This window comes from Podarcis raffonei, chromosome 16, assembly GCF_027172205.1.
Source record: "Podarcis raffonei isolate rPodRaf1 chromosome 16, rPodRaf1.pri, whole genome shotgun sequence".
In the NCBI taxonomy this organism is placed as follows: domain Eukaryota; kingdom Metazoa; phylum Chordata; class Lepidosauria; order Squamata; family Lacertidae; genus Podarcis; species Podarcis raffonei.
In genome coordinates, this window is record NC_070617.1 from 11,556,694 (window position 1) to 11,566,486 (window position 9,793).

Sequence of the window (9,793 nt, forward strand, 5' to 3'; positions counted from 1 at the left end):
AGTTCACTCAATCTGCAAGTTAAGAACTGCAGCTCCGGTGAACCCACTGAGCCTTGAGTGGTGGCCATTTGGGCCTTTTGCACCGCTGGCCCACTGCCAGCCAATAGGCTTACTTAGGTAGCATGTCAGGTTCTAGTTGGGGAACCAAACTCATTTCCTAGCGATTTTCAGTGGTAGGTGGCCGGATCCTTTTTGGTGGGGGTCCCGGGCTTTAAAGCGCTCCGGGCTGCATGTAATTCAGTACCCTTTTTGATTCCGCAAATAAACTCTGATGGTGATTCTATTTCCACTGTCCCATCAGCTGTGTGATAAGCAGTTTAATCTCAAAAACTCTGAATTGTCCTGACCTGGACAATTTCTTGATAGTCTCTACCTGATTGACCTGACAGCCATTAGCAACATATTTGCATAAACATTTCTACTTTGTCATAATGCTGTGTGGTTCTGCCTTTGCACGGGGGATAAAAAGATGGGTTTCCTTGTATGAAACTTGCTGCAAGCTTTGACTTGCTTCCCAATAATTTTTGCAGGGGAAGCAAAATGTTTTCAGATGATGAGTTTGGGGCGAAACAGCACACCAAAAAGAGGAGGAATCGCAAACTTGCTCGGAAATCCTTTGTATACGTACTCCGGGCAAGGGAAGAATTAGAATTCTGCGCATGCTCGGGGCCGTTCTCGTTATCACTAGTACTACACGTGCAGCTCCATTCCATTCCGCCCCCCGCTGATCGAGGCCAGTGCGCATGCGGAATCCCTGCGTCCTTTGTTTTACACGTGCTTGATTTTTTTTCTATTGCGCTTGCGCAGTCCTCTTCCCGCCCTGCCCTTTCGTAATATGTCCTAGAGACAATAAGGTTATCTGAAAAATTAGAGCGACACACAAAGGCTACACTTCCGGTATCAATTGAAAAGGAGATGAAGATGGCCGCCATTGACCATTTTAAAGGGAGGGGGGCAGTAACACGGTTCTATACCTTCATATCTCCATGGTAAAAGCCCCTTAATTCTCCGCTCCATAAGTTATGTCGTACAGACAGGGACAGAGTATGAAAAATCCGTAATACTATTATCTCTCGAAAACAGTACTGACTATCGTAGGGATAGAAAGAAGGCCATAGAGCTCTCTCATTTCTATCTCTATGGTCACGGTTGTCTTCAAGCAGTTGTAAAAGAGGGCGCATGCGTTCTAACGTCTCACTGCACGCGCTAAACGGGCGAATTTGTAAAAAGCGATGGCCATTGGGCAGAAAGGGAAGGCGGAGAAGAGTTCCCGGCATGCTCCGCGGCTACTGACTATTTAACCCTTCAGCGGGCGGGCACTGATTCTCTATCTAAGGCAGTCCTGCGGCAAGGTAAGTAAAGGGCGTGGGAGGGAGAGTTATTGCTTTTTAATCCGGAGCCATCCGCGATTTGTGGAGGGTTTCAGGCCTGCAAATCCCACTAAAGGGCTTCTGTACGCTTTCCCTCATCTTTGGGTGTGGATATTGAGTAGCCCTTGAGCGTGTTTGTTGAGAAAGGATGCGGTCAACGGGCCGCGTATGATCTTGCAAGCTCGTGCAACGCTTAATTGGGCGCAAGGCCCTTGGATCTCTTGTGGGACTTATTTCTGAGTAAGCATTCGGCCAGCTCTATATAAGAGGTGGCTGAAATACAAATGAAGGTTACTTTATTTGCCATTTAACGGCTGGGTGTAATCGGTACTTGATTTGATTTCATTTTTTTATTGCTTTTCATAAAATATCTCGCAGCGATTCCTGATGCCTGGAATAGGTAGACTTTTGTACGTGCCTGTGGACGCTTAAAAACCCTACTGGCCTGGATGCCTATCAGAAAATGTGAATAAGGGCCTGTGTGCCCATCAAGCTGTAAAGAAACCTCTTTGAGCTTGGTGCAATATGCTTCTGAGAAGTTATGCATACGTTTGGGCTTCGTTTCTCCATAACTTTTAAGGGTCTGCTGCAGATCTTTCTGATTAAAGTTGGTCACTGGAAATCGAGGCCCAAATTACCCTCAGAGAGCTACCCTTCACTGAGTACTCTGGGGATTAATTGATAAACCACTTCAGGAATTGTAGCTCTGTAGGAGGAATAGGGGTCACCTAGCAACTCTTAGCACCCTTAACAAACTACAGTTCCCAGGATTCTCTGGGGGAAACCATGACTGTTGAAAGTAGTAGAATGCATAGCATTGGTGGGGCCCTAGAATTGGCATTATTGTAAGCCATCTGCTCCAACCCACCACATCAAATCCATAGTGAGGGCATTCCCTAACAGACTACCTTTGCTTAAAAGCTTTTGAGATCAAGTATGGTTTTGGTATAAATTCCCAGCCATAAGGGGGATATGGCTGGGGCTAGCGCTCCCTCTGTATATTTAATGTCTTTCTCTGATGAAACTACACAGACCTGTACTGAAAAGTTCTGTGAGGACATCCTTTTGTTTCTGAGAATGGACTCCTGGCTGCCATAGTCAGATACTACTTTCTAGATTATAGTATATCACTTGGAAATGTGTAGCTTATAAGCTGTTGGCTTTTTCTCCCTCCAGACCTGAATTTGCAAGATCATGTGCGACTGTACTTTCCAGGTGAGGTGAAAATCAAATGTGTTTAAGCTGTTCTTTGTTATGTACTTGGAAAGATGAGCAGTTGTTGGGCAATTGACGTTTGGTACATGGGAGGTTTTAGAAATATAATATGCTGTGTATTTACATGGATGTCCAAACATAAAACTTGAAAATGTACTGTGAGGTGTACTGTATTTGAATACCATGTTTTAGAAGCTAGTTCTAACCATAATCTAGCATGTTGCAGAGTAGGATTGGGATAAAACTGCAATGTTTTTGATCCTTACATTCATTTCTTGCTGAGTGGCGGTGTATGCGTTCCAACAGACCTATGAAGCCCACTTGCTCTTTCTGAAGACCTTAGAATGCTGTACTTGGTATCATATTTTAAACTGTACCCCATAGCTCAATCTGTTAAAAAGAGCACTTCCTTGAGTGCCCTTTCTAGCCATTGTTACAAGGGCATCAAGTGCTACAGAGATGAAATCCACGAACTCTCTCTTTCTGAGGCTTCAGTGGAGAAAACCTTTACCAGATTCTGAGTAGCACTAGCCCTGGCCATCAGTGTGGAAGATGGAAGTAGATTTTGCCAAAGTGCCCTGACAAAATTGTTCTATGTCCGAGACACAAAGACCATGTGGTCAAGTTGTGTAGAATCTCTCCCTCATACACACCTTTGGTATAGCAGCATTAGTGGTTGAAGGCAGTGTGTGTTGTTGTTTTAATATTTTTTTCATATTCCCCCATTCCGCAGCTGCAAGAGTCATCAGCTATGTGTGTCTACCACGTGTAAGTATCTATTTTATTTATATTTATAAAATATGCCAACCCCATTTTTAAAGTGCATTTAGGACATGCTCAAAGGAGCTGTAATTAAAAACACAATACTCCATTCACCACTTCTATAACTGCCATTTTGGCTATAGTGCTCATTGAATAACATGACCAGCTGGATAATGTAGAAGCCAAAACATTTTCCTTAAACTTGAAATATTTCTGTTTATCTAGTCACTGTAATTTTTGGTGATTTGCTCTCAGATCCAGAGCAAGGGGAACAAAACCTGGCCCTCTTGCATTGTATGTTTACCTGTACAATTTTATTATACTTGCATGCTATTTAGAGAACTAGTCCATTTGAGAAGGAGCAAAGTAGTCTTGTTGCAGCCAGTGTGGCAAATTTCTAGTGGGAGGGGGCAGAAGGAGTTCTCTGGACAAATCCTCTGGGTGTACTTCAAAAATAGAAAGCTTCCAGCACACCCTACCAGCTGTTTTGAGCGCCTTTTTGCTGCCTTACTGTGTTCAGTGATGTTAAAATTGACAAGCATATATCTGATGTCTAGTGATGTCAGCTTCCTGTCTGAGAACACAAGACCTTCCAGCTTGTTGAGGGGGGAATGAATGGGTATACAAAATAAAATAAAAAATGCTTCCGATTTCCTTAATTACAGGATGTATATTCCTGAACAAGGAGCAGCTGTGTGGAAAACCCTTCAGAGGTATGTTTGAGGACCAGTGCATCTGAATGATGGGGAGGTGAGACCTTTGTGCGCTGGGTGTGTTTCAATCGTTTGCGCTTGACTGTTTAGTTTGAAATGATGACCTACGTTGATGGACGACATTTAGTCTCATGGCAATAGAGTTACCAAAGCCCTGATCAAACTGCTGCTCCTCCGCGTAGCAAATGCATTCTGGCTTCAGTTTCCTTTTACTGAACAAGTTCTTATGTCCTACACAGGTACAAGGACCCTGGCCAAAAAAAGTGAGTATTGGAGGTACAGCTCATTTTTAAATTTATGCACTGTTTAATATAGGGGTGGGGATGTTGTTAGAGTCCCGGCTTCCATCAGCCCTGGCCAGCATTAGCAAGGATTTTGGGAGTTGTGGTTGAGCAACATCTGGAGGACCTGACATCTGGGTTAGTGTATTGTTGCTCTTGCTTCTGTACTGCCGCCCAACCTCCACCTGCTGTCTTCCTTCCCAGTGATGAGACTTTTACCGCCCCAGTCTGATTTCTTGTGACTGAGTGGTCCTTTCTGAGGCTTAAGAGCTCAGCAGGACTTGGGTGAGGTTGGATGGTCATAGCTGCAAATCAGAACTTAATAATAATCATTTTCTCTTGCTTTCCAGGATCTGCTGTTTCTTTCAGACAGCAGAATGGAGCAGTTAATTTAAAAGACGGTGCTTCCAACAGGTATGTTTTATTCCTCGCAATCGAACAGCCACATGCTAGCAAAAATACAATCTAGGAATCTCAAACCTAAAGCATCACTCTGGTCCCAATGAAGAAATCCTATTGCGTCTTATCTTCTGTTTTGGCGCCAGAACCTGCAAAGGTTGAACCCACTGGGGCCAGCAGAGGGGAAAGATGAAACTCTGCTCCAAAAGGAACTGTCTGATGGGACGTGGGTCTGATGAGGAAGGGCTGTAGATCAAGTTCGTTTTTATATGCATTTATATACATAGATGACTTTTCTTTCCTTCAGAATGCAGGACATACTCCAGAGAGCTAGCCCTTGTGGACTTGACTGCTTGTCCTCCTGTCTCCAAAGGATGAAAAGTGAGTTTGCATATAGCGCCAACCTTGCTTTTAACTTCTCTGCTAATAGTCAATTCACCCACCCACCCCCAGTTCCCACTGACATGATGATCTCACTTGGAATCTCGTTCGGCTGAATTTTGCTGTTGAGAAGCGGAATCTGAGCATCAGTTGGGAGAGTGTCTAAATAATGTCCCAGCCCTTACATTTTTGCTCCAGTTTTTAAGCTGGTGGGATTTCTTTAAATTTGAATATTCCTTCTTGTGGACTAGAGGTCATGCTTGACAATTTGTTTCTTCTGGATTTCCCCCCCTAAATGGCAAAACCATCTTTCTTGCAGAATGGTGAACCTGAATTGGGGGACCTCCCTCCCTTCCTGGTGGAGATTTAGCAGGTAAAGTTTATCTGATAGGTAAAATGGTAGCACGTGTGAAAAGCTTAAAATACAGTTTTATTCATGTCTGCTTGGAAGTTCAGTGGGGCTTACAGCCATGTAAGTATATAGGATTGAAACCTTCGAATATCTGGCTGTCCAGATTACAGCTCTCTCTGGGGGATTCCAGAAGCCCTGCACACTGTAACTTTCCAGTATGCATAAAAAAGAGGACTCCCATAAAAGTTAGGAAAGATTGAGCAGTTAGTTGCCTGCAGTTTTAATGATGAGTTTCACTAGCTCACTTTGATCATCTGTAAAACCATGAAAATGTTTGAACAGCTGAAAAACTGCAAAGAAACAAATTAGGTAGACTAAGCAAGATTTTTGGGCCTTGGGTCTGATTGTGTGTGTGTTTTCCCCCTCCTTGTAGATCCCTGAAGCCAACTACAGTCCTAAGGTAGCTGCTAGACCACTGGTCCACCCATCTCTGCATTGTCTACATGAACTGGCAGCAGATGCAAAGAGGGTAAGTGCTTGCCCTCCACAGTTTTGGGGGGGGGGTGAGAGAGAGAGAGGGCACTCCCTCCTCTTCCCAAGTTGGCTCCAGTGATGAGATTGTTACCGCCCCAGTCTGATTTCTGTGACTGAGTGGTTCCTTCTGAGCCTAGGAGCATGGCAGCGACATTTGTGTAAGAGATGGGAGATGACAGTTGCTCTTTGACTTCATTATACTTAACATCTCTATTTTTTCCTTTCCATAGAAGAGCTCAAATTGGACAAACTGGGGCTCCTACAGGTCTCTCCAGTAACTGGTAGCTTCCTTAGTTGTGATATCACTGCAGCATTGATTGCTTCCAGCCCACTTCACCCAGCCTTGCTTCTGCATCCAACAGGTGAGCTTTAAAAGCTAACCGCTCTAAGAGAACAGTTGGGCAGACAAGTGGGGGAAGAACCAGGGTTGATGGGAGCTACAGTTGAGCAACATTTGAACGGGCCACAGGTTGTTCCAACACCTAGGGCTTAGAGGAAGGAATGGAGTACTGTATTACATAGTCCCAGAACATGAGCTTTTGGTATTGTGGTGTGGGGAGGAGTCCCAATGAGGAGATAAGGCAACATGTCTTACCATCTGTCTTGGCTCCAGAACCTGCAAAGGTTGAACCCACTGGAGCTCGCAGAGTGGAGAAGAGGAAACGCTACTCCAGAAGGAGCTGTCTGATGGGATTCGTGGGAGGAGAAGCACAGTGGTTGTGTATGGTTTTGATTTGTCACCTATAGTAACTCATCTTTGCTATCTTTGTTTTCTTTCTCCCTCCTGCCCTGCTCCCCTTCATACACAGGCATGCACAATTGCTGGAGACTGTTCTCAAGATGATCAGCAAGCTGTCAGTGCTCTCGATTGATCCCACCCCACCCAAGTGCTAAAGCAATCAATCCAGTGTTATTGTTTGTAGCCAATGGCCATTAAAATACAATGTTGAACACATTGCACAGCTGCAAAACGACCAAGTTTCCTGAAAAACATGTAGCTTATTACTTTATGCTTTTATTTGTAAACTGCTTTGCTTTTTAGGCAAAAACTAAATTTCATAGAAATGCATTGTGGGCAGTACTCAATAAATTACATATGTGTGATCCCATCAACACATTGCCTTTTGTGTTTTTTTCTGAGTCATGGGTAAAGGGTTGTCTGTAGCAAAGTTGAGGAGTGGATATTTCTTTACACCACAATATATGGGGCTCTTCAGTATCCATTCCAGTAACTTGCAAATGGCAGAACTTGCCTTGTTCCTTCATATGTATTTTCCTGAAATTGGCACTCTGCAAACGTGATGGAAGGAGAGTTGGGTATGAAAATTGATACTTGGGTATAAAGTTACATCTTTTCCTTCTGCAAGGGAACTCTTGACAGCTACACAGTGCCATCTACTGTGTCTATAATGAATAACACCAATTCACAATGTCAAGCCACTCAATTTCAGTGGATGACGGCTCATAAGCTGTCAAGATGTGTTTCCATACATCCATATTTGTTGACTCATTAGAGTCAACCTTAGCCTCATTAGACATTTCTAATAATTTGTTCCCCACTGCTTGTTCCTGCAAAGGACAGCAAGTAACTGTTAGCATGTTATTGAGATCAGGATGTAAGCAAAAAACAGGAACTGACAGGAAGACATTTTAGGGTGACAGAATGCTTGCATGCTTGCATAACTTCTGTTTCAGTGTATCTGAAGAAGTGCGCATGCACACAAAAGCTTAGACCTAGAACAAACTTAGCTGGTCTCTAAGGTGCTACTGGGCAATGTTTATTTTGCCTAAGGAAGTGTCAATGACTAACCTTTAAGCTGTGAAACTTCCCTGTAAAACTGGTGTATGTCCTTTCTATGACTTATTTCTGATGTATGACATGCTCTTGTTGGGAGGACTGCAGTGAAATCGCCTGTGAATCAAAAGGTGTTTTTTTAAAAAAAAGTATTACGCCCTATTCATAAAGATCAGGCTTACCAGCTGCCTTGCTTCCATATGCAATACTCTGGTTGGCCTGCTTCTCTCTGACCAATAAGAGACCTTCCCGAGGGACTATATGGACTTCGAGAAATTTTTCTTCTAACCTCAGTGCTGTACAATGCATTTGGTGGCTGGGCAATACATAAACCTGGTTCTCATGGTGCATAAGCCTTTGAGCTGCTGAAGTTTCAGTGGTACCTCGGGTTACATACGCTTCAGGTTACAGACTCCGCTAACCCAGAAATAGTACTTCTGGTTAAGAGCTTTGCTTCAGGGTGAGAACAGAAATTGTGCTCCGGCAGCGCAGCAGCAGCAGCAGGAGGCCCCATTAGCTAAAGTGGTGCTTCAGGTTAAGAACAGTTTCAGGTTAAGAACGGATCTCCGGAACGAATTAAGTACATAAGTACAGTACAGAGGTACCACTGTACTTAGCTAGAAGGCTCTTGCTGGTGGCTGTCACATCAGCCCAGTGGGTATCAACAAATGTCAAGTTGATTTCACAGAGTCAATGACAGTATCAGGCCTCACCCATTTCTGCTTTTTGGTCTCCTTCCCTGCTTCAGCTGCCTCTGACTTGATTTCTTTCTGCCGCAGTCTCCCAGCTCACAAAGCCCTATTACCACTTCTCAGTCTTCTCCCTCTGGCCACTACTCCCTGGCCACTGAGCCTTCCCTTAGGGGTTCCCCAGTCTTTTGCATCCAACAAAGGTGCCAAGTTGCCTTCAAGGTTGAAGGGGGGGCTGGTGTATGTGTGAGCACTTTGGAGAAGCCAGCCGCTGAAACTGTACCACACCGGCTTCCTCAACACTGAGGGGCCTGGCCCCCTTCCACCAATACTGAGGGGACTGAAGACACCTCAGCCCCCTTGAGTTGGCATGCCTGGCGTCCAGCCCGTCTCTGGCAGTTTACGTCTGTAAAATAAGCTTTCTACACACACTATCCTTCTAGCCAAGCGAAAGCATGGTCAGAGTTCGAGGTCATGTTCCAGCCCAACAAAAACAGGAAGGTGGGAAGCAGGGCCAGGGAGGGTTGTGGCTTGAGAAGAGCGTGTACCACTGGGGGAGGGATAAGACCTGATAATGAGTCCCAAGGCGTCATGTCTGGGTCTGGGTTGAGGTTCCCTATCTCCTTTCTGTGCTGAAAAGGACCGCATGAAAGATGTTTGTTCTGTCTTTTTGCCACTGAGTCATGCGGATGAACAGCAAGGCCTGCAGCAGATTTGGGGTGAAAAGGCAGCAGCAGCAACAACAAAAATCACATACTGTGTAGTTTGTTGCTAATTGTATTATTACTGACAGAGCAAGGGAGAGTGTTTGTGGGGTTTTCACAAAGTCACTTGGCTGGCTTTGGGTGCCAGATGCTGTGACTTGCAAATTACAGTGGTACTTCTGGTTACAAACTTAATTCGTTCCGGACGTCCGTCCTTAACCTGAAACTGCTCTTAACCTGAGGTACTACTTTAGCTTTTGGGGCCTCACGCCACAACCGCGCGATTTCTGTTCTCATCCTAAGGTAAAGTTCTTAACCTGAGGTACTGGGTTAGTGGAATCTGTAACCCAAAGTGTTTGTAACCCGAGGTACCACTGTATGTAGCGATGGGATCTGGTGAGAATCATTTGCCAGACATCCCTGCTTGGGCTTTGTTGTTTAGTCGTTTAGTTGTGTCCGACTCTTCGTGACCCCCTGGACCAGAGCACACCAGGCACTCCTGTCTTCCACTGCCTCCCGGAGTTTGGTCAGACTCATGCTGGTAGCTTTGAGAACACTGTCCAACCATCTCGTCCTGTGTCGTCCCCTTCTCCCTGTG

The 9,793-nt window shown here is 44.8% G+C and overlaps 1 long non-coding RNA gene and 6 other non-coding genes across 7 annotated transcripts; all 7 read left to right on the forward strand.

The window, feature by feature from the left end:
• The first annotated feature begins 974 nt into the window (after positions 1-974).
• Positions 975-7,111, forward strand: LOC128403808 (uncharacterized). The gene is made up of 11 exons (XR_008328008.1): positions 975-1,352; positions 2,547-2,585; positions 3,319-3,353; positions 4,013-4,097; positions 4,300-4,336; positions 4,692-4,755; positions 5,048-5,121; positions 5,441-5,494; positions 5,907-6,002; positions 6,238-6,369; positions 6,817-7,111. It is a non-coding gene; the product is annotated as an uncharacterized LOC128403808 (long non-coding RNA).
• On the forward strand, positions 3,037-3,111 carry LOC128404527 (small nucleolar RNA SNORD26). The gene has a single exon (XR_008328125.1). It is a non-coding gene; the product is annotated as a small nucleolar RNA SNORD26 (small nucleolar RNA).
• Positions 4,538-4,605, forward strand: LOC128404530 (small nucleolar RNA SNORD31). Its single transcript, XR_008328128.1, has one exon. It is a non-coding gene; the product is annotated as a small nucleolar RNA SNORD31 (small nucleolar RNA).
• On the forward strand, positions 4,839-4,966 carry LOC128404531 (small nucleolar RNA SNORD22). Its single transcript, XR_008328129.1, has one exon. It is a non-coding gene; the product is annotated as a small nucleolar RNA SNORD22 (small nucleolar RNA).
• LOC128404528 (small nucleolar RNA SNORD30) lies at positions 5,201-5,269 on the forward strand. Its single transcript, XR_008328126.1, has one exon. It is a non-coding gene; the product is annotated as a small nucleolar RNA SNORD30 (small nucleolar RNA).
• Positions 6,074-6,144, forward strand: LOC128404529 (small nucleolar RNA SNORD31). The gene has a single exon (XR_008328127.1). It is a non-coding gene; the product is annotated as a small nucleolar RNA SNORD31 (small nucleolar RNA).
• LOC128404532 (small nucleolar RNA SNORD22) lies at positions 6,571-6,701 on the forward strand. The gene has a single exon (XR_008328130.1). It is a non-coding gene; the product is annotated as a small nucleolar RNA SNORD22 (small nucleolar RNA).
• Positions 7,112-9,793: the final 2,682 nt, after the last annotated feature.